Genomic DNA, 21,060 nt, shown 5'->3' with positions numbered 1-21,060 from the left:
GACAATTCAGTCAAAACAATTCTGGTAGCCCTGGAAAGAACAATTCAGCAAGAAAAAAAATAAACACTAGAGCAGGGACTATGGGATTTGGATGACGGCAAAAAGTCTCCTTAGTTCAATCAGATGGAAGGGGGTAGACTTATTCAAACCATTTGTTTGATCCTATAAAGACTAATTTGTTGATGAGTGGTTATCCATATATTCAATGGTCCTGTGAGGTAACAAACAAAAGGCATGATAGGATAGTTTAATGTCATCCAGGTGATTTGTGGCGGTAAAAACTATGTAGTCTGTTGTAGACAATCTACTATTAAACACTTAGCTGGTCTTTTAAGTTTTCAATCATCTGGATACACAGAAAATATAAGAAAAGCACACAGAATCAAAGAAAAAAAGAAATAGAACTTTTCTAAAAGAGGAAGTCCTGATGAATGCTATTACTAATAAAACACAGAAAGGACATAACTCACAGTTAGCATTTAGGATTTAGGAATACACACATTGCAAAACTTATTTTTTTTTCAATAAAAGACTTAGAAATAAGAGAATGACAAAACACCAACTAGTGAGGAGGAAATAATGCTGGTGTTTACTTTGACAGCAAATCAAAGAATATCTGTCAACATGGAGTGCAGATCTCAGGTTCATAGTTTTCCATCACTAAAAACAAAATTAAAATAAACTTGTAAAGTTACACACGTCACAAAGTTTTGATGTGGATGGTTTTTAGGAGCTACTGGGTTTGAGATACTCAAGAGCTGAAAGTGCCTCCTTCGAACCTTTTATTTCTAGGTGTGTTGTTGTCAAAGATACAAAAAAAAAAAAGTCTACATTAGCTATGCCTATACTATAGAAGGCTCAAAATATGCCGTACCAAAAAACTCAAATGTCTAATTTAAATGTATGCTCATCTAATTTATTTTTATTCTTTAAGAGTCAAATCCATTACAGTGAATGTGTGCACACATGTATGCGTGCACACGTGTTTACTAGAGTCAGATGTCAGATGTATTTCTTACTCTTCATTCTAGTCAAAAATGTGGAAAATGGTGCTTTATCTTAAGCTGTAAATTAATGAAAAACTATGCCATATTCATGGATTACAGGAACTAATGCAAGAAAATATGTCAAATTTCCTAAATTGATCGATGGATTCTATGCAATTCTAATCATTTTTTGACACATGACAAGTTAATTGCAAAATACATATGGAAACACAGATGGCCAAGAATATCCAAAACACTCCTGGAGAAAAAGAAAATAAAGGGAGGGGGTGGATATTTAACTAACTAGATACTAAAGATTATTAAAAAATTATAATGGAAACAGTGGAGGGAAGGGTAGTATTATTAGAGGAAAAATCCATGCATATATGAAAATTTGACTTATGAAAGAGGTAAACATTACAATTTAATGAAGTAAAGAGGGGGCTTTGATAAACAATATTAATACAATCAGTTATCTATGTGGAAAAAACAATTAGACTCTGTCTCCAGGCATACATGGAAATGAATTCCAGGTATATTAATGCTTAATTTCGAAAGACAAAAATAACTATGATAATTTTAGAAGCCAATATAGGAGACTATCTCTATAACCTTGGGATAGAAAGTTATTTCTCCAATAAAATACGAAGTTCACAAGCCAGACAGAAAAAAGCTGATATATGAGACCACATTAAGAATGTCTGTGAATCAAAAGTAACCATAAAGAAAATGACAAAAGGAATTTTAAAAACTGGGAGAAGACATTTGTCATACATATTACTAATAAAAGCCAAATATCCAGAATATATAATAAATTTATCTAAATCAGTAGGACTCAAAAATGGGGAAAGATACAAATAGATATTTCACAAAAGAGAAAGCACGAATGGCTCATAAACAAAAAGTGTCCAAGTCATTACTGATAAGGGAAATGTACATCAAAGTCCAATAAGATACCATTTCTCCTATCCCAGGCTGGGAACATTTAAAAAGTCAGATAACACCAAGTGTTGATAAGGATATAGGGCACCAGGAACACTCATACCCAGCTGGTTTGTTAAACCACTTTGAAAAATAGTTCAATATTAGCTAATGTATTGAATATCCCTATATCCTATGACACAGCTATTCCAATAAGCATATGTCCTGTAGAAATTACTGTATGTGTGCAACAGGAGTCATAGCAGCATAATTCAAAACAGTAAAAACTGGAAACAACTCAAATGCCAATCAGCAGTAGAGTGGATAAATAAATTGTGATATTCTCTTATAATAGACTATCATATAGCAATAGAAATTCATGAATTTTAGTCACTTACATCAGCATGGGTAGAATTCACAAACATAACACTAAGAGAAAGAAATAATTTCCTAAAGAATTCATCCCTCTGACTTTATTTATACTAAATTCAAAAAAGACAAACTACACAATTGTCTTAAAAGAAAAGATTGGCATCGAATTTAAGACAGTGGTTGCCTCCTGGAGGTGGAAGAGGGAAGGAAATTGGGAAGAGGTATCTAACACACAAGTCAGCAAATGTTTTCTGTAAAAGGCCAGAAAGTAAACATTTTCAGCTTTATTTAACTCTGCCATTGCAACAAAAAAAGCAGCCATGGGCCATTTTTAAACAAATTGTGGTGACTGTTCTTTAAAACGTTATTTACAAAAAACAATTAGTGGGCTGGATTTGGCTTGCAGGCCATTATTTGCTAATGATTGCTGGATAGTTGGGAAAATGCTCAATATAATCCCTTAGCTGCAAAATGCTTGGTAGTCTTTGGTAGCTAGAAATGTTTCATTATAATCAAATCACTCAAGCAGCGTTGACTCACTTCAAGCCTGAAAGCCCCTGCTAGTATAGCTTGCTGTGACAACCTCACAAGTTTACTCTCTGTTCCTAGTTACATTAATGAGCATTTTTGCTGCAGAGATAGGATTACAGTCCAATGCGAGATGCAACAAAGTCATAAACATCATATGGACCAATGAGGCAGCACCTTTCTCTCCTCTAAGGACAAGATCAAAACCTGAATGGCTAGCAAGAGAAAAGAAATTATGAGATAACAGGATAAGCTGACCAAACAAAGTGAAGCAGGCAATCGTTATTCAATTTTAATGAATCCTGTGACTTTTACTTAGTTTTTTTTTTTTCTTTCTTTTTTCTGCTTTCTTCTGGACCCTTGCCATTCCTTTGTCTGTTTGGACTATACAAAGCCCAAATCACCTTTCTCACGTTGGTCTTGGAAAGATTTTTCCTCCACTTCCTTGTGGATGCATCTTCAATCAACTCACCTTCTCACCAAAGCAAAGAGACATGTTTCTCTGTTTGATGGGGCATTAGGCAGATCTACCTATACAAGATGGTGTTTTTCTAATAGTAGCACCCACCTCTGATCTAAAGCATTAATAATGAATTTATGGGGGTTCAATAATCATTTAAAGAGTACACTCACACATGCATACATACATATGTATATTTTTGTACTCTCTGTATATATTTCATAGTAAAAACTCTTTTCAAAATATACCAGATAATGTTAAAAGCAAAAACCAAACCTCTCTAAGAAAGTTTAGCTGAAGGCCAACATGTTGACTTCTTAGGCAGAGTTTCAGAAGGAAAAGTTGTTCCTCTCCAAGGCCCAGAGCCACAGAGCACCGCCCTGGAGCTATCATACCACAGTGTCAACTGAATAAAAGCTTATTCTTTTACTCACTCTTTCAGACTTCCACTTATTTATTCCTTTGTGAGCATGTCTTAAATGTGGTCTGAGTGCAAAGCTCCAGAAACCTGACCATCAGTCTGGACCTGGAATGCTCTCTGGAAGTTGGTTCTATTTACCAAGACATACAGCAAGCCCAGTTCACAGAGAAACTAAGTAATACAGAAGCTGAGGGGCAGTGACCCCACTGCTAAAAAGTTAGAGAAGGTGAGAATCAAACCCAAATTTCACCCACTGCCTGGCACATGGTACACCTTAATACAGCCATGCTAACTCTTGAGCACCAACTTCCGTTGAATTCTCCCAGCTTCACTCTCTTTGCTTCATTTCTGTAGATGTGCCCTCTCTTCCCTCTGGGAAGGGCTATTGCACTTCTAGTCTTCCTTTGAATGGTAACTTCTACTAGAATGTTTGGGCTCAAGTCATGGCTCCACGGTATAGTAGCTGGGTCAACTCGGACAAATGACTTAAGTGCGCTAGGTCTCCTTCATCTGTGAAATAAGAATAATAATAGTATTTATCTCAGAGTTGTAATGAGATTAAGCAAGGTAATAAATGCATGCACAATCCTTAGAACAGTGTCTGGCACATACCAAGCTGTATATAAATTTGAGTTCTCATTTGTCACCAACAACTCGATTAGATGTACTCTATTAACACCAAAACTTTTAATGTTGGTTCTTGCCATTACAGAGATTGCTCCCCCTTTAGAAATGGAGAGCTGTATGTCAGATATTTCTGATCAACCGCAAAACTGGATTAAAAGATTCAAAATGTAACCAAGAATAACCGATTAGAGTTTTCTTTTTATGAGATTTATTTCCTTCTCTGTCCCTTTCATTTCTTATTTTTCCTATTATTGTTCAGTGCCAGTATGATCAAAATTATCCACATCTGTTATTTATCTTTCCGTCTCGGGGCAAGGCAAATGTGTACAGTTACCCTCAAGATAAGTGGAACCATATGGAGCCCATGGAATTACATATATTATCAGTTTACAAATTCAAACTTCTCCAATGACTGTCCACAAGCAGCCTAGGACTTTTGGGTGCAAGAGTTTGCACTGGGATGTTTATGTTCAGCAAACATACTGGTGTAAAACAGGTTTGCAGCTGGTGCCTCATCAGTGTGAGGGATTTAACAGAGGTTCCCAGTGCTTCTAAAACATTGCCGCACATTAGAATTGCCTCAGGGACTTTTGAAAACCCGGATTCTCAGGTCACACCCCGTACTAATTAAATTAGAATCTGTTGGGTAAAACCAGTGGCATCAGTATTTTTCTAAGTGGTCCAGGTGATTCCCATGTGTGGGCAAGTTTTAGAACCAGGAAGAGTCCTGGAAAAGCAAAATACTTTGCATTAATTGGCCCCTACCAGGGGAATGTAAAGGACCAAAACTTACCCTCATTTGGAGCCACATCCAATTAGATGACGCAGATGTCCGGGTAAAAATTTCATCCCACTGGACTCTCCATTAGCAGCCCTCAAGAACATTCTCAAAATCAACAAGCACTGATTTGATCAGGCCCAGTGGATTTAGATCTTGCTCTATTAAATGAAAAAAAAAAAAAGGAAAGAAACTCAATCCATTCGTCCAATTTTCAAGTCAATTGCTATTCATTCAAGAAGTTACATCCTGGGCTTAACACAAACTCTGTGTCTATTACCCATGAGCATACTCAGTTGGTCTTCAAACAAAGATGAGGAGGCAGAACACAAGGTGAGTTCCAAGCACTAGCTGGCTTCAATTCAGAGTCCTAGAAAGAGTCTGGACAATGGGACTCTTTAGAAACTGTCCCACTGGATGCCGATCTGAAGACAATTTGGTTTGATCTCCAACGGACATCATAGCTCTCATGAAAATCTCTAGTCCCACAGCTTCCTGTAATTGTCTCAGTGTCTACAGGATTCTTTCCCAGGTTGAGTTCTCCTTGCAGAAAAACAGTGAGACACTTGAGTTTACTATCAAGAGCTGTGTTATCAAGAACTGGTTCCCTTATCATGTTGTAGCTGCTGTTATTTTAAGAGAAATAATATTTCAAACAACAACACCCCTTTCATATGTAAAGTTGCTGCATAGAAGAACCGGTTCTTAAATGCTCAGATAAGTGATTTCAGATGACATCCCCAGTTTCCTTATCTGTAAAATGAGGGATTTCTAGAGCACAGTCTCTGAGGTTCGCTCTAATTCTAAACGATGAAAGTTCAAGAACTTAGTAGTTCACTGTTTATCTCACGCAAGCTACTTCTTCCTTCTGGGCCTCAATTCCTGCACCTATAAAAAAGGAGTTTATTATTATACTTTTCTCCCAGGCCTGGAGAGTCAGGATAGCTGGGTGGAACTGAAAGAATGGATTCTAGAATCAGGTGGCATGGTCTGAAATACAACTCCCACAGACCTAGCTATGTCTCTGTGAGCAGATTACTCAACATCTCCATATTTCGTTTCCATCGCTTGTAAAATTGGGGTGTTTGTAGAGAATGTTTTATAAAGTTATCACGAGGACCAAGAAGAGAATGTGTATTGAACACAGTACAGAACTGGGCAAATAACATATTTAAAACTAAAAATTATTGCTACCATGGCATATCACCAATGTTAGATGAGACTGCAGATGTAAAGTGGTTGTGGGTACCCGGGAAATATGCATTCTCATGCTCCCAGCTCTCTTATTTCCAGGGGGCTCTCATCCAAAGGCCTTTCTAACACTCAGGACCAAGCCCGTGGGATCTCCAAAGAAAATTGGTCCTTCTTTCACTCTCCAACAACTAGCAATATTTCTGGTGCCCAGGAAACAATCCAGGAATGAATAACCAAATGAATTGAAATTTTGTCAATTAACTGAGTGATGTGATGAGCCTGAAAATGATGATGAGGTGAGGGGAAGCCTCGGAGAACAATGTTTAAATTCTTTTCACTGAAGGGAGGAGAGCTCCAGCCACCACTATACAACCCGTTGGTGAGGAAGGTCTCTCCCACCCTAAATAGTACAAGACGGCTGAACTTCCCACCCCGAACCTGGGACGGCCTCACAGCAGCCACATACATTCACAGTCTGGTCGGAGCAGAACACTGCACACCATGCAAGGATACATGGGGGTTGCTCTTGGGTCCAGCCTGAACCAGCAAGGGCTGCAGAGACAGGCTTTGCAGTTACAAGAGGGTGTGGTGCCCACGGGCAGAGAACTAAAACCTGTGAGGGTGAGGACGGGGTGAAGTGCAGCTGGTCTGGCTAACGGGTGGAGGCAAGGGGACACCTAGCTGAGGGCACCGGGGGGATCTTGTGAGGCTCAAAGATGTCCAGACAGCACTTTAATGTTGCAACTTAACTTCAGGACTTACAAGGAGGAAAACAATCAATAAATAATAACAAAAGCTCTCAAGGGGCACACTGCGAATAAATCGACCTCCCTTTCTAACGATCTGCCGGTAGGATGAGTAATCATAAACTGGATTAAGCGGATCCTTATCCTCCACTAGCAATGTGGCCACAGGACCATCCCCATCCAGGGGAAATCGCAGCTGCCTTGCATCATGTCAACAGAGACGCCCAGACTTTCTCCTTGTACATTATTACTAACCCACTTCTAGGTGGGTGTTCGGGAATCACAGACTTCTGCTAAGTAGTCATCGTTCATCCCTCACCTACCCCCACCTCCTTCTTTGGGGAAGTCACAAGTACACACTAGGTGGCCATCCTCCAGCCTTCTGTGACCCTCAGCTCTTTTTCTCTATTGTGTGCCCTTTGACAACCTGGGGGAGATGTTAAGTCTAACAAAACAGTCCCACCAGACCTGAAACCCCAACACTGGGAAAAAGCAGCCCCTGGTGCTTATAAGAAAAGGAATTCTCAGTGGCAGGGCTCCCTACCCCAGCCCCCTGCCCCAAGAAGAATAAAAACCACAGTCAGTAAAGATTAGTCTCTCTTCTCCATTATGAAGTGGTATGTGCAAGAGCTGTCATCTGCCAACCCTCACCCAGAGCAGTGTTGGCCAACCTGGGAGACCAGCTGTGATGGGACTTTGTCCCCTGCTCTTTTGGACTCTGTTGTGTGTAAGTGGCCAGGACAGTATTTGGCCTTTCTGGGCAAATGTGCTGAAAGTTTCTGTTGGGCTTTGAGCCTGTATGTGTTTATACACACACACACACACACACACACACACACATACATTTTGTGGGATATAGAGTTTGAAAATATTTTCTCCTGGTTTGTAGGTTGTCTTCTGATCCTCTAAACAAAGCATTTTACAGCACAAAACTTTTACTTTTGATGAAGTACAATCGATCAAATTTTCTGTTCATGGGTGATGCTTTTGGTGTCAAATATATGAACTTTTTGCCTAGTCCTATCCTAGAACTTGGAGATTTTCACCTAAAAATTGTATAGTTTTACATTTAAACCTGGGATCCATCTTGACTTCATTTTCATGTAAGTTACAAAACATGGGTCTAGGGTTTGTTTGTTTGTTTGCCTGTGGATGTTCAATAGTGTCAACATGGTGAAAAACTGTTTTGCTCCATTGAATTGCTTTTATACAACTTGTCAAAAATGAGTGGAGCTCACTGGTGTGCATCTAATGTTAGGTTCCCTATCTGTTCCATTTAGCCATGTGGTCACCCCTTCACCAGTAGCCCACAATCCTGATTACTGTAGCTATAAAATACGTCTTGAAATTGGGTGGGTGGATTCCCTTTGTTATTCTTTTTTTAAAATTGCTTTTAGCTCTTCTAATTCCTTTGCCTTTTATATAATTTTTGAATAATATATTTTTATATCCACAAAAAATCTTGCTGGGATTTTATCAAGAATTACATTAAACCTGCATGCTGGTTTCAGACAAATTGACATCTTTTTTATATTGAGTCTTCCAATCCATGAACAAGATATGACTTTCCATTTAAATAGATCCACTTTGATATGTGTCATCAGCATTTCATATTTTTTAGTATACAAGTCATTTACATGCTTTGTGACATTACACCTACATATTTTATTTTTTGTGCTGTTATAATTTGCATATGTTTAATATCTGCGTCCACATATTCATTGCTAGAATATAGAAATACAATTGATTTCTGTACATTTATCTTGTATCCTGTAACCCTGATAAATTTACATATCAGTTCTAAGAGACTTCTCTGGATGCTGTGGGATTTTCTACACAGACAATTAGGTCACATGCTAATAAGAGTGGTTTCGTTTTTTTCTTTTCCAATCTGTATGCCTTTTGTTTCCTTTTTTGCCTTATTGCACTGATTTGACCTTTCAACAGTATGTTGAATTAGACACCCTTGCCTGGTTCCTGAAACCATTCAGTCTTTCACTTTAAGTATAATGTTAGCTGTGGATTTTTTTTTCTCAAGTTGAAGAAGTTCCCCTCAATTCCTGTTTTTCTGAGAGTTTTAACCATGAATGGTGTTGAATTTTGTCAAGTGCTTTTACTCCATCAACTGATAAGATCAACCAATGTGACTATTTTTTTTCTTTAGCCTATGGGTCACATTGGTTGATTTTCAAATATTGAACCAGTCTTATATCTCTGGATTAAACCCCACTTAGGTATGGTGCATAACAAGTTTTATATATAGCTCTATTCTATTTGCTGACATTTTGTTAAATATTTTTGCATCTATTATTTATTCAGGATATTGGTCTGTAGTTTTGTTTCTGTTTTTTTTTTTTTTTCTATCATGAGTCTGGTTTTGGTATCAGGATAATACTAGCTTTATGAAATGGAAGTATTGTCTGTTCTTCTCTTTTCTGGAAGAGATTTGTGTAGAATCGATGTTAATTCTTCTGTAAACATTTAACACAATTCTCTAATGGAACCATCTGTACCTGAAGATTTCTTTTTGTGGAGATTTTAAATTATGAACTCAATTTCCTTAATGGTTATGTTGCTTTTCAAATTACCTATTTCATATTGAGTGAGTTGTGGGAATTTCTGTTTTTCAAGGAATTAGTCCATTTCATCCAAGTTGTGTATGGGAGTGTTTGTAGCATTTCTTTAGCAGCCTTTTGATGCCTGTAGGGTGATATCCCCCTGTTTCATTCCTGTTATTGATCATTTATATCTTCTCTGTCCTTTGTATTGTCAATCTTGCTGGAGGTTTCTCAATTTTATTGATCTGTCAAAGAAACAGCTCTTTGTCCCAGTGATTTTTTCTCCATTGATTTCCATTTTCAATTTCATTGATTTCTGCTCTTATATTTATTATTTTCGTCCTTCTTTTTTTGGGTTTATTTACTCTTCTTTTTCTAGGTTCTTGAAGTGGGAGTTTAAATGATTGATTTGAGTCCTCCCCTCTCTGCTAATGTATGCATTTCAGGCCTTACATTACCCACTCAACACTACTCAGTGCATCTCACAAATTTTGATATGTTATGAGACTCTGGGTCAGCTTCTCCGTTAAGGAAAGGCTCCCTGTTACTGCTGGCAGAACTGGTATTTCTGGCTCCCATCCTCTGGAAGTTCCCACTCTCCACTAGGCATCCTCTGACATCCTGGCGGGGAGGAGGAGCTCTGTCTCATTAAGGCCTGGTGGGGATGTAAGTCCAGGGTCCCTACTCAGCTATTTGGGAGAGGGCGAGAGAGTTGAGACATCTCATCCATGCCTGGTGATGGGGGATGTCCAGGCTTCCAGACAGCCGGTGAAGTGGTGGCCCAGTTTTTTCTCTGTGGTGTTTGGGCGCAGGAGAGCAGTTACCATCTAAAAGATTTCTGTCTTGCTACGCTGCCCACTGCCCCTTTCCTGGTCCTTTGGCTAGAGACAGCTATCTTCTGTTGGGGCATGTTTTTTTGTCGGCACCCATTGGTGTGTCTAGGTTGACAAGTTCTTCATCTCTAAGGATGGGATTGAAGAGGCAAAGAGGACACCAGGGACTTCACCACTGTGTCCCTCCTTGGGTACTGAGGTCCCCACCTGGTTTGTCTTATTCTCGCCACCTTTCAACGTCTTTTTATGTGTGTCTTATATATCAGGTCCAGGGTTTTCAGCAGCGCTTAGTGGGAGTGATAGGGCGAAGTACATTTACTCTATCTTTCTGGATGTCCTAACAGTGTTAAACCTAACCAAACAAACATAAGTGAGAGCAAGGGAAAGGCAACCCAAGGAATAAAAAGCATCAGAAAGAATCTCATGCATATAAATTTCCTTAAAAAAAATTGCTCCAGGAAATACTGTAACAGGTTCAAGACTGGGGAAGATGTAGTATTTTCTTCAAATGTTAATGAACAATGAAGTCCAAAAACCTTCAAGTAAGTCTGAATATAGAGAAGAGGCATAATGCAAATGTCAACAATAAGGCTTGAAATAGAAGACATGTAATGTAAAAAAAATTAGTAACAATCTGCATCTAAAATAGTATATAATGTCAATAAAAATTAGGAAGAAGAAGTTTAGGAGGGGAAGAAATAGAAGCTTATCAAGTTTACTTTCTTTCAGGGAGGAAATGAATAGATTCTATATTGTGCTTTACAATTTTAATCAAGAAATACGTTAGGTATATTTTTAGGAAAATTAAATCAATAATATAATAAACTCATAGGGTTAAATAAAATAAATTTAGTGAAGCACATAAAACAGAAACAAAAACAAAGAATGAAGTAGAACAACAGTTATCTCTTAGCAAAATAAATGTAAATGAATTAAATGCCTCCATTTTAACAAAAAAGAACAAAAAAAAATTAGATTGACTCAACCTATAAATTCACCTGTCTAGTTTTTTTTAATATACAAGATACACTTAAACATGGTTAATTAAAAAAATGATTTAAAATTAACAATGAAGGGACGGACAAATATCTTTCAAACAAAGCAGTATCTTCTACTCTACTTCAATTTATTCTATATATCGTATATTATTTTTATTTTCTTAACCTGTCAAATGGCCTGCAGAACACTTGACAAATCACCAGGGAACCATCAGCTACCATCTGAATAAGCAATTTTGGAGGAATGTAAAATTACAGGAAAAATTAGAAATAGCCTTTTAATGCTATATCTATAGGAAGCCTGAAAACATGGACCAAATCAAAACTCCTGACAAATATTATGCACAATCTTACAGACACAATTCAAGTCTGGGTTTATGCAAATAAAGCACAATCAGATATCACTAAAAGAATTGGGTATTTTGGAAATTTGATTCAGAAAACTGCCTTGCAAGTGATAAGAAATTGTCTGTGTTCTTTGTTTCTTTAATGGTTTAGCATCATTCATTCATTCATTCAACCAACAAATGCTATCTCTGTGCATGTCACTGTGCCAGGCACTAGGAATTCAGCACTGAATGAGAAGACAGGGCGTGACCTTCATGGAGTTAGATTCTAATAGAGGGAGACCTACAATGAACAAGGAAACAAGAGAATAAATAAAATGATTTCATGTAAAAATAAATACTATTAAGAAAATAAAACAAGAGTAATGGGTTGGAAAGTGCCTGGGGTAGCTTTAGTGGTGAGGAAGGCTTCACTGAAGAGACAACATTTAAGCTGAGGTCTGAATGCAAAGGGGACAGTCATGCAGAGATATGGAGAAGGTCCAATAGTAGGTGCTAAGGTCCTGAGGCAAGAAAGAGCTTGGTGAATTGGTGAGACAGCTCGTTGAATCTGCCGCCGTTGGACCCTCTGGTCAAATATCCATTTGCTCTGCTCTTCCCACACTGATAACTAGCCCGTCGCCGTCAATAGAGATATCACCATGCCCCATCCATTCATAGCATCCAACTCAAAGTCCATGATCTCTGGCTAATGCTCAGTTCTTTCCATCAGATTCATTCATGCTTCCTTAGGTCTATAAGCAAAATAAACTATAAACTAAAATTCACTTGCCCCATCCATCACATTCATATAATATGCAATGGAGAAGCAGAGATAGGATAACCACTCTAAAAACTCAGAAAAGGAAAAAGGGGAAAACAGTGCTCCACACCAGTGATGAAATCCTGCTGGACAAACATTAGGAACGTAGCTCTCCTGCCCCCATAGTTATTAGACAAAGAGGCTGCCCTCTGGGAGGACCTTTCTTGTCCATTTTCCCCCATGATTGCTAGTTCTGCTCTCTTACAAGTTCATCTTTGTCCATTTCCCTCCGTGGGCGCCTCTGAATTGCAGAAAGTGAGAAGTACACGCAACATGAAAACTGTGAGGTTTTTAATTGCTTCTTCCAATTGTACAAGTTTTTCTGAGCCCAAGCGTTGTTTTATGTCCAAGCTCACAGTTTATTTGGCAACATAATAATACCCATTCCTTGGGTCTATAGCAGGCTTCAAATCTATTTGCTTACATCTTAAGTTAGTTTTCAGATATCACTCTTCCATGCGCTTTATTTCTATGCTTTCTTGCCTGCAAACCTCCTCTCTCAATACACCGTAAGGCCCTCTGAACTAATGGACTTAGTAACACCCTTTATAAAACCTCCCATGCAACAGCGAGGCCTTTATTTTAGTTAAGCATTCTTACTGAGTCTTTGTTTCTTTAAGCCTTTTAGGTAATATTCCCTACTGTTTAGGGTCCAGAAGCAGGTGGCTTCTCTAATCTCACAAGGCCTTTACTTGCTGATTGCAAATCAACCATTTTAGTTCTCAGCTCGTCTCTTTCTTGTAATCTCTTTAATAAACAACAAGCAGTAAGTAACACACAATTTCTACTGTCTTTTGACAGTAGAAGCTCAGAAGGCATATGGTCTGAGTTTCAAGAACTTAGAAATGTCAACGTTTCAGGGGCAACAATTTCACCAAACGTTTTGTTACTGTGTAACACAGGTCTCCAGCTTTCCACCTTGTTTTATTTATTTCTCACCAAGGCAATGCCACCTCTTTTAAGTTTGTGTCGTAGCAGCACCTGCTTTCAAGACACCAGTTCTTGTATGAATGAAGGTGCAATAAGAAGAGGCAGTTGGATTAATCCAGATGGAAGAGCATTGTGGCTAGGACTAGAGATTCAGCAGTAGAGAAGGTAGGACATAAACTCCGGTTAATTTAGAGGGGTAATCAACAGAACAGGTTGATGGATTGGATATGGAGGGATTAGGAAAAGAGATAAATAACCCCCAGGTTTTTTACCTGAATATCTGGATGAAGAGTGGACCCATTTCCTGAAATGAAAACATCTGACATTTGTGCTATGAAAAGAAAAAGGACTCAACCAAGTAAATCTTTATGGCGAGGATATAACCAAAAAAAAAAAGGAGCAACAGTTAGGGTACCCAAAGAATGAAAACAGCTTGGTTTATATGTGAAAAAGAAAAAAGGCCAGAGTGGCTAGGTGAAGAGCTTTTGGGAGTTTTAAATTTATTTTTTACTGCTAATAAAAAGATCACTTTAATTTGCCACCATTAAGACTATTAGAATCAATTCAAGTACTTGTTTGCCAAACATAGCACAGGATAATATCAGTTTTAAAACTTGCTGAAATGAGTTCATAATATAAAAACATATCCAGAGGTGGGTGATTTTATTATCTGAGAAATTAGTTTGAAGTCATTTGAGGTACATTTTATTGTGTCCTTACACAGGCATATATCATACATTAATTGTTGTATACACTTTACAAAAGGATGACAGTGTATGAAATTTAGGTTCTCTTCTAATAGAAATAGAACCTTCACTAAGGAATTAGTCTCTACATTATTAAAAGTTGATGAAGTTAAAATTTCACATTTGAACTCAAAAGTCAGCAAAATCTTAACTTATTTTGCCCCTTGCGTATCACCTTAGCTGGATTAAAATAATTAATTGTTGAACTTGTAGGGCAAAACTTTACAAATTTTTGTAAAATTTGTGCTAAAAATTTTACCAAGAAGTGTCATATGTTGTGCTGTGTTAATCACTTCTGAGAGGTTTCTATCATATTGAATTATTTTGGGTATGAATGCCCACTTCCATAATTTAAATCCATGTGTTCAGACTCTTGCCCTTCTCTTTGAATATAATATGTCTCTGGTCTGTCTTGGACAGTCACAATATTTTACAAGTATAGAAAACCCTTCATTCCTGAGATTTCAAGAACTCTGGCAGACTAACCAGTTCTGATGATTGTCCCAGGTCCCCTAAGTTCCAATTGCATTGGACCTTGCAGTTTTCATGGGGCACTGGGCCAATTCAGATGCCATTCTTTTGTTTTCCTTTCAGATGAGGAAGTGGGCTAAAATTGCATACTGCACATTTTCTTCTGAGATGTCATTCTCTGCAAAGTGAGGTTCCAGGGTGGATCACCTCCCCATTAAAACCATTAAAAAAAAATCGTTTCTCTAACCCCATCCTAATGTGACCAGCAGAATTAGCTATTTCCTCCTTTTCAACCCCCATTTTACCCTGTTCAAACCTCTAGTGTGGTTTATTGTTAAGCCCGTGGACTTTGCAATCAGAATTCTAGCTCCTCCACTAACCATCTGCATGCATTTGGATCTCTAAAATGGAGTAACAGATGGGATCACCACATAGGACTGTTATGGAGAGTATAAGAGATAGTGTCTGGAGAGCATAATGGATAGTGTCTGGGAAGTATCTACGACTGTGCTTGGTGCCCAGTCACGGAAACCATTCATAGTAGTAATTCTAGGAGTTGATGGATCAATTATTAGCATTATCACTACTATTTTGGCAATTGCAACACCTTTATTTTTTAGCATTTTATTGTAGTACTATATACATACAACTCAAAACTTCCCATATGCAAGCATACAATTCAGTGATAGTAATTACATTCACAATATTTTGTGACCATTGCTGACATCCATCGCTCAAACTTTTTCTTCCCTTCCAACAGAAACTCTGTAACCCTTAAGCATTATTAACCCCTCCCCACACTCAGCCCCTGATAACATATATTCTACTTTCTGTCCCCATGAATTTGCATACTCTAATTATTTCATGTAAGTGAGATCATACAATATTTGTCCTTTTTTATCTGGCTTCTTTCACTTAACACGATGCCTTCAAGGTTCATTCATGACGTAGCATGCACCAGAATTTTATTCTTTATAGCTGACTAACATTCCATTGTATATATATACACCATATTTTGTTTATCCATTCATAGGTTGATGGAGATTGAGTTGCTTCCACCTTTGGCTATTGTGAAAAATGCTGCTATGAACATGGTGTAACAGTATCCACTGGAGTCCCTACTTTCAGTTCTTTGGAGTATTTATCTAGGAGTGGGATTGCAGGATTATATGGTAATTCTACATTCAACTTTTCTGAGGCATTGCCAAACTGATTTCCACAGTGGCTACATCATTGTACAATCCCACCATCGATGTATAAGCTCCCCAGTTCCCCTGTACGACACCTTTTTTGTGCATACCTGTTCACCTATCTTTCTACCCAGTGGGCTCGAAGCCGCTGCATGAAAGGGTTCTGACACATGTGACTTTATTTTCCCATAAGCATGACCATAAAGTACGAGCATGGGACCATAAAGCATGTTGACTGGCTTTATGAATGAACCACTTTTACTCACATCACATTTTCAGTGTTTTTCCTACTTTCTAAACAAACTGTAACCCTCAAATAATCAGTAAATGGCAGTTTAGACTCAGCCCTAACCTCCTTTCCCTTACAAGCTGTTTACCTAAGCAATCAGCAGCACTCACAGACTTGAAAGTCAGCTGAAGCCAAAAATACAAGTCAAATGGGCTCCGGTCAAGGGAGGAGAAAGAAAGAACCTGAAAGTCATAAGTAAAATCATCTAATCCTTCTTTATGAGAACTCTTTACTACCGTTACTTTTTAACTGAGCTGCAACATCTTCAGCATCATAATTAATTTTACAATATTATCTGTACCTACTGATAAAATCTTGTGGACTATCAGTGTGAGCTAATTTAAAGACCTTGACGAGGTTAAGTGGAATGTATGAGTTTCCTCAGCTATAACCTCAGAAGTCCCTAATGGTAGCTTCTATTTGACAGTGACCTCACTGTTTCCCTAGATATTCCATATATTAGCAACTATAACAAATGAAAGACAAAATTGTTAAATGTTTAACAAATACTAAGGACTCTGCTAAGTCCTTAACAGACATTATCTCTAATTCTCAGAAGTCTGAGAAGTGGGCATCATAGTATTAGTTAGGAATGCTTTGGGCTGCATATAACAGAATATTTCGACTTAAGCAATAATTATCTTATATAACAATACATATAAAGAAGGAAAGCCAAGGGCTCATTCTTCCATTGTGCAATGTAAACAAGGATCTAGGCCCTTTCCAGCCATCCCTTTTGACTTTCTAGCCCAATGGATTACATCCTTGTGCTTGTCTCCTCATGGACTCATAATGGCTGCCAATTCTCCGGTTATCACGTCCACTACCAGCAACCCAAGTGGGAAGCAAGGGGCAAAAGGTTTTTTCCTCTTTAGTCTCTGTCTTTTTTTATCTGAGACTTCTACTTCTATTTCTTTGGTCAGAAGTAGTTAGTATTCATGCTCCCTCTTAAAGCACTGACTGGTGAAGGAGAACGGGACTGCTGCGGCTCGCTTTAAATCAGTCACAATTCAGCCACTGGGCCTCAAGAAAGATCTTCTTTTCTGAGATTGGTAAGTCTCCAGTTGCTACCAGGACTTAAATTTTAGGCCCTGTTTGCAGAGAAGAAGGTGTAAAACGACTTAGTTAGAAATGAACTGCATCACAACTGTCATCCATTTACAACTAAGAAAAGGGAGCCTCAAAGATATTAAACAATATCTTAAGGATTGCCAGCTCCAAAGACACTGCTAAGTTAAGAATTTCTTAAATATCTGAGGCTTGCAAAAAAGATGGGGAAATCCCTTAGCATCAGAACATTCCTGAGGAAGCAAGAAGGGTAAAGGGAAAAAAGAAAAACTATTTTTTTAGATGTCTACTATAAGCCAGGTACTGTGTTATTTACATTATCTCAATAAGGCTTTCAGCTTTATTGAGGGTCCAGAGAGGTTAGGTAATTGGCCCAAGGTCACACAGTTTGTCAGTGCCACACAGTGATTTGAACAAGTTATTCTAACTCCACAGCCCATGACCTTTGCAAGTTACCACCCTGTCCTTCTGTGTGTTTATGGAATGTCTGGATCAAAACTTATACCACGAGCTGGAAAGATCAAAATCCAGTCAAAGACTTGCTGGGGGGGAGTGGGGCAGGGGGCAGGGTACAGGGAGGTGGAGAGTAGGTAGATACCCAAGTGTTCCTTCATTCCTCTAATTGCCTGATCTTATGTTTTCAGTTTGGATTGATTGTACTGCTGCTCCTGAACTGGTCCCACAGAATCAACCCTGCTGCTGATATTTTCCCATAAACCTGTCACATTCCAAATTCTTACATATTTAAAATGAGCCATATGTTTACAGCCACATGAAAAACTTGGTGGCTGTGGGGGAGGGGGGGCTGGTCAAGTGATACAAACCACCTAAATTATACAGCAACTCTCATCTTCTGTCCTGACAGCCTGCTTCTGGAATGTAGTCTGGGTTTGAAAATGGAAATTAAATTTGAGCCGAGGTGTGTTAATAATTCCTTCTGCAAACTTCTTACTGCCATATGCAATTCTCTTTGTGGGAATTCTCTGTGATTAGGAATAATGTGAGTGATAAGAAGTTCAAAAAAGAGCAAGTGTCAAAGTATCTTTCTAGAAGTCTCCACTGGACATAAGAATGAGGGGGGGTCTACTACGTATCAAGGCTTTAATGAGCAAGTAAAGCTTCAGAGGCCAGAAGCCTTTGTTAGGAACACCAGCTTTGCCACTTACTGGCTTAAAATTGTCACTTTCATTCCTCTGAACTCGCGTGGGCAAACAAGGCAGATACGTTTATTTCTTGAGTGCTTTGTGCATAAAGTGAGCTCAAGCATAGCATATTGTCTGACACATTGTAAGTGCACTGCGACAATCACTGTTGTTCTCTTGCGTTCCCTTCCGACTTGGCACATTTCCACCCATGTGGAAGAGCTGACCTGCCCCTGGCCAGGTCCCAAATGCCCAGGCTTACAGCACAGAAAAGCAAGTAAACTGGAAATCTTCTTTAACACTTGGGAGTCATCAGAAACCAGTGCCCTGATGTCGTAGGTCAGATCCTGACAATATGGTTAAGGGAAGCCAAATGTCAACAAGTAGAAAAACTGGCAATTAAGAATATGTATAGATATTTTTTATCAACCTTTTAATTTTTTTTTAAATATCAAAAAACACCAAACAAATGCAAACATTCGTAACTTTTGATCATTCTGTTCTACACATATAATGAGTAATTCACAACATCATCACACAGTTGCATATTCATCATCATGATCATTTCTTGGAACATTTGCCTCTATTCAGAAAAAGAAACAAAAAGAAAACAGAAAAAAATTCTGTATAGATATTTTTAAAAACCACTCTGGGCCTGGGTTGGGGGCGGGGGGAAGGGGAGGTTGAGAGTGGGTGTGTGTTTTATCAAAAGTTCAAATAAATCTAGATGCAATAAGAATCACTGCTCGGGGTGGAAACACAAGGAGACAACAGAAAGGCTTAAGAAAATGTGTTCCAAGGTTTTTCTAGTCAGGACAGAGGCACTCGCACAATTTCTGCATTCCTGAAGAACTTTCCCCCTTGTATTCAAAGTCTCCAAGGGGAAAGATTTGGGAGCCCTTGTTTTCTCAGAAACCTGGGAAGACTGTTGTCTTGCTCTCTAATCTAGAAAGCAGATGTTTTTAAACTCACCCTTGGAAGTGAATGCCATTTTATTGACTTATTTATCTTTACTGAAATTTTGCACACTTTAAATAGGTCCTACCCAGTGAATATTTCTATTCTGGGTTTAACTTCAGCTTCATTTTTCCTTCTTTGCATAGATTTCAAGCTTAATAAGGAACAGTCGAACGCTGTAACTTTTTTGCACAAATAGCAAAAAGAAAAAGGAAGGTTCTCTTCCAGAACCGAATTGTTTGCACTCTTTTGTCTTGACGGTACCACCTGACCCTCTTGGGAAGAGTAGGGTTTCTCCACATCCATCACACCCACAGAGGGCTGTGTCAAGAGTCTGGCCAGCCCCCCGCCTTGCCGATCTATGGCTGATTATTCACTGCATTGTGTTCAGAAGAGGCAGAGCCTTTGCGGGAAAGGTGCTTTCCTGTCTAGCCACTCAGGACACGAACCCTTTTGTGAACTGACGTTTCCTCTCTTGTTCCCATATCTGTGACCTTCCATCACTATTCTGAGCCACTGCAAGTGCGAGCTTGTGAAGTATCGCTTTTCCAAAAATGTTGGCCCTTACAGACGGGTATTCAGATATGAGTAAAATGATATTGTTGGTACTAAAGCCAAACGACGATTAACGCGTCGGGACTCCAAAGCGTGTTTTGCAATACCAGATCACATTGCAGCTGATGTCAGAGCTTATGTGCTGTTAATCTAATAAGAGTGTGCAGGGATTGCCTTAAACCGTAGCCCAGATCATTGGGCTTTCTGTTTAAACACCACATCTGCCATCTTGAAAGTGCTCCAGCTTGATTTATGTCCTTTTGAAAATTATCTCCTTATCTGTCAAAGTCAGCTTCAGATAAATTTGGAGGGGGTGAAGACTTAGCCCATCAGAATTGCAGCCATGGGTAGGCCTGGAAATTCCCTATCAGGCCCCACTGCCAGTATTTCTTGGTACCGCTTCGGTTAAGAATTTGGAAGAAATGAGGAAATGGGCCGAATGACTTCTGAAGTTATTTTTTTTCTGAAATTAGTGAAGGTACTCTTTGATCTCACACCTGCTGAAAGCACTGAAACTAGCAAGACTCCCTATAACACTTCCCCTAATTAAGCCAGCTCTGAAATTTGCAATGTATACAAGCAGTGTACTAGGGATTGCAAACCCAAGTGTTGGGCAGACCACGTGAAAGAGTAACATGGAAGGGATGAGAGCTAACAGAATGGCGGGGATAGTGACAACCAGAGTGGGCACAATCTATCTTAAGAGATAGTCGCACCCATGGGAATGCAGGTGTGGCCAGATTTTTGTATATTTTTCCAAAGAGAAGTCAGAAATCCTGACTCATAGGTGAAGTCTGTTTTTTTAATGTTGACACTTCATTTAAATTCTTAAAAAATATCCTCTATGCTAATTCAAGGGGCCTGTGTGTTAGTTAGAATCAGTTGTCAACTTGGCCAGGTGAGCATACCTAGTTCTGTTGCTGCGGACACAAGTCAATGGTACGTGAACCTCATCTGTTGCTAATTACATCTGCAGTCGGCTAGGAGGCGGTCTGCTGCAATGAATGATGTTTGACTTAATTGGCTGGTGCTTAAATGAGAGAGCACAACGTAGCACAGCCTAAGCAGCTCGGCATTCCTCATCTCAGCACTAGCAGCTCAGCCCAGGCCTTTGGAGATGCAGAAAGAAGTCATCCCGGGG

The 21,060-nt window shown here is 38.8% G+C and overlaps 1 long non-coding RNA gene across 2 annotated transcripts in view; it reads right to left on the bottom strand.

Annotated features, from left to right (window-relative positions):
• Positions 1-1,790: 1,790 nt before the first annotated feature.
• The window catches only part of LOC143673754 (uncharacterized), a 44,037-nt gene continuing 24,767 nt past the window's right edge, over positions 1,791-21,060 (bottom strand). The window contains exons 2-4 of one of the 2 annotated variants that reach the window (XR_013170588.1): positions 17,159-17,288; positions 5,109-5,254; positions 1,791-4,198 (exon numbers count right to left, since the gene is read on the bottom strand). This is a non-coding gene — a long non-coding RNA (uncharacterized LOC143673754). The remainder of the gene's footprint in view (positions 4,199-5,108; positions 5,255-17,158; positions 17,289-21,060) is intronic. The other variant, XR_013170589.1, reaches the window with a different exon arrangement.

The sequence above is a fragment of the Tamandua tetradactyla genome, chromosome 2, assembly GCF_023851605.1.
Source record: "Tamandua tetradactyla isolate mTamTet1 chromosome 2, mTamTet1.pri, whole genome shotgun sequence".
NCBI lineage: Eukaryota > Metazoa > Chordata > Mammalia > Pilosa > Myrmecophagidae > Tamandua > Tamandua tetradactyla.
This window is presented reverse-complemented; position numbering and strand designations above follow the sequence as displayed.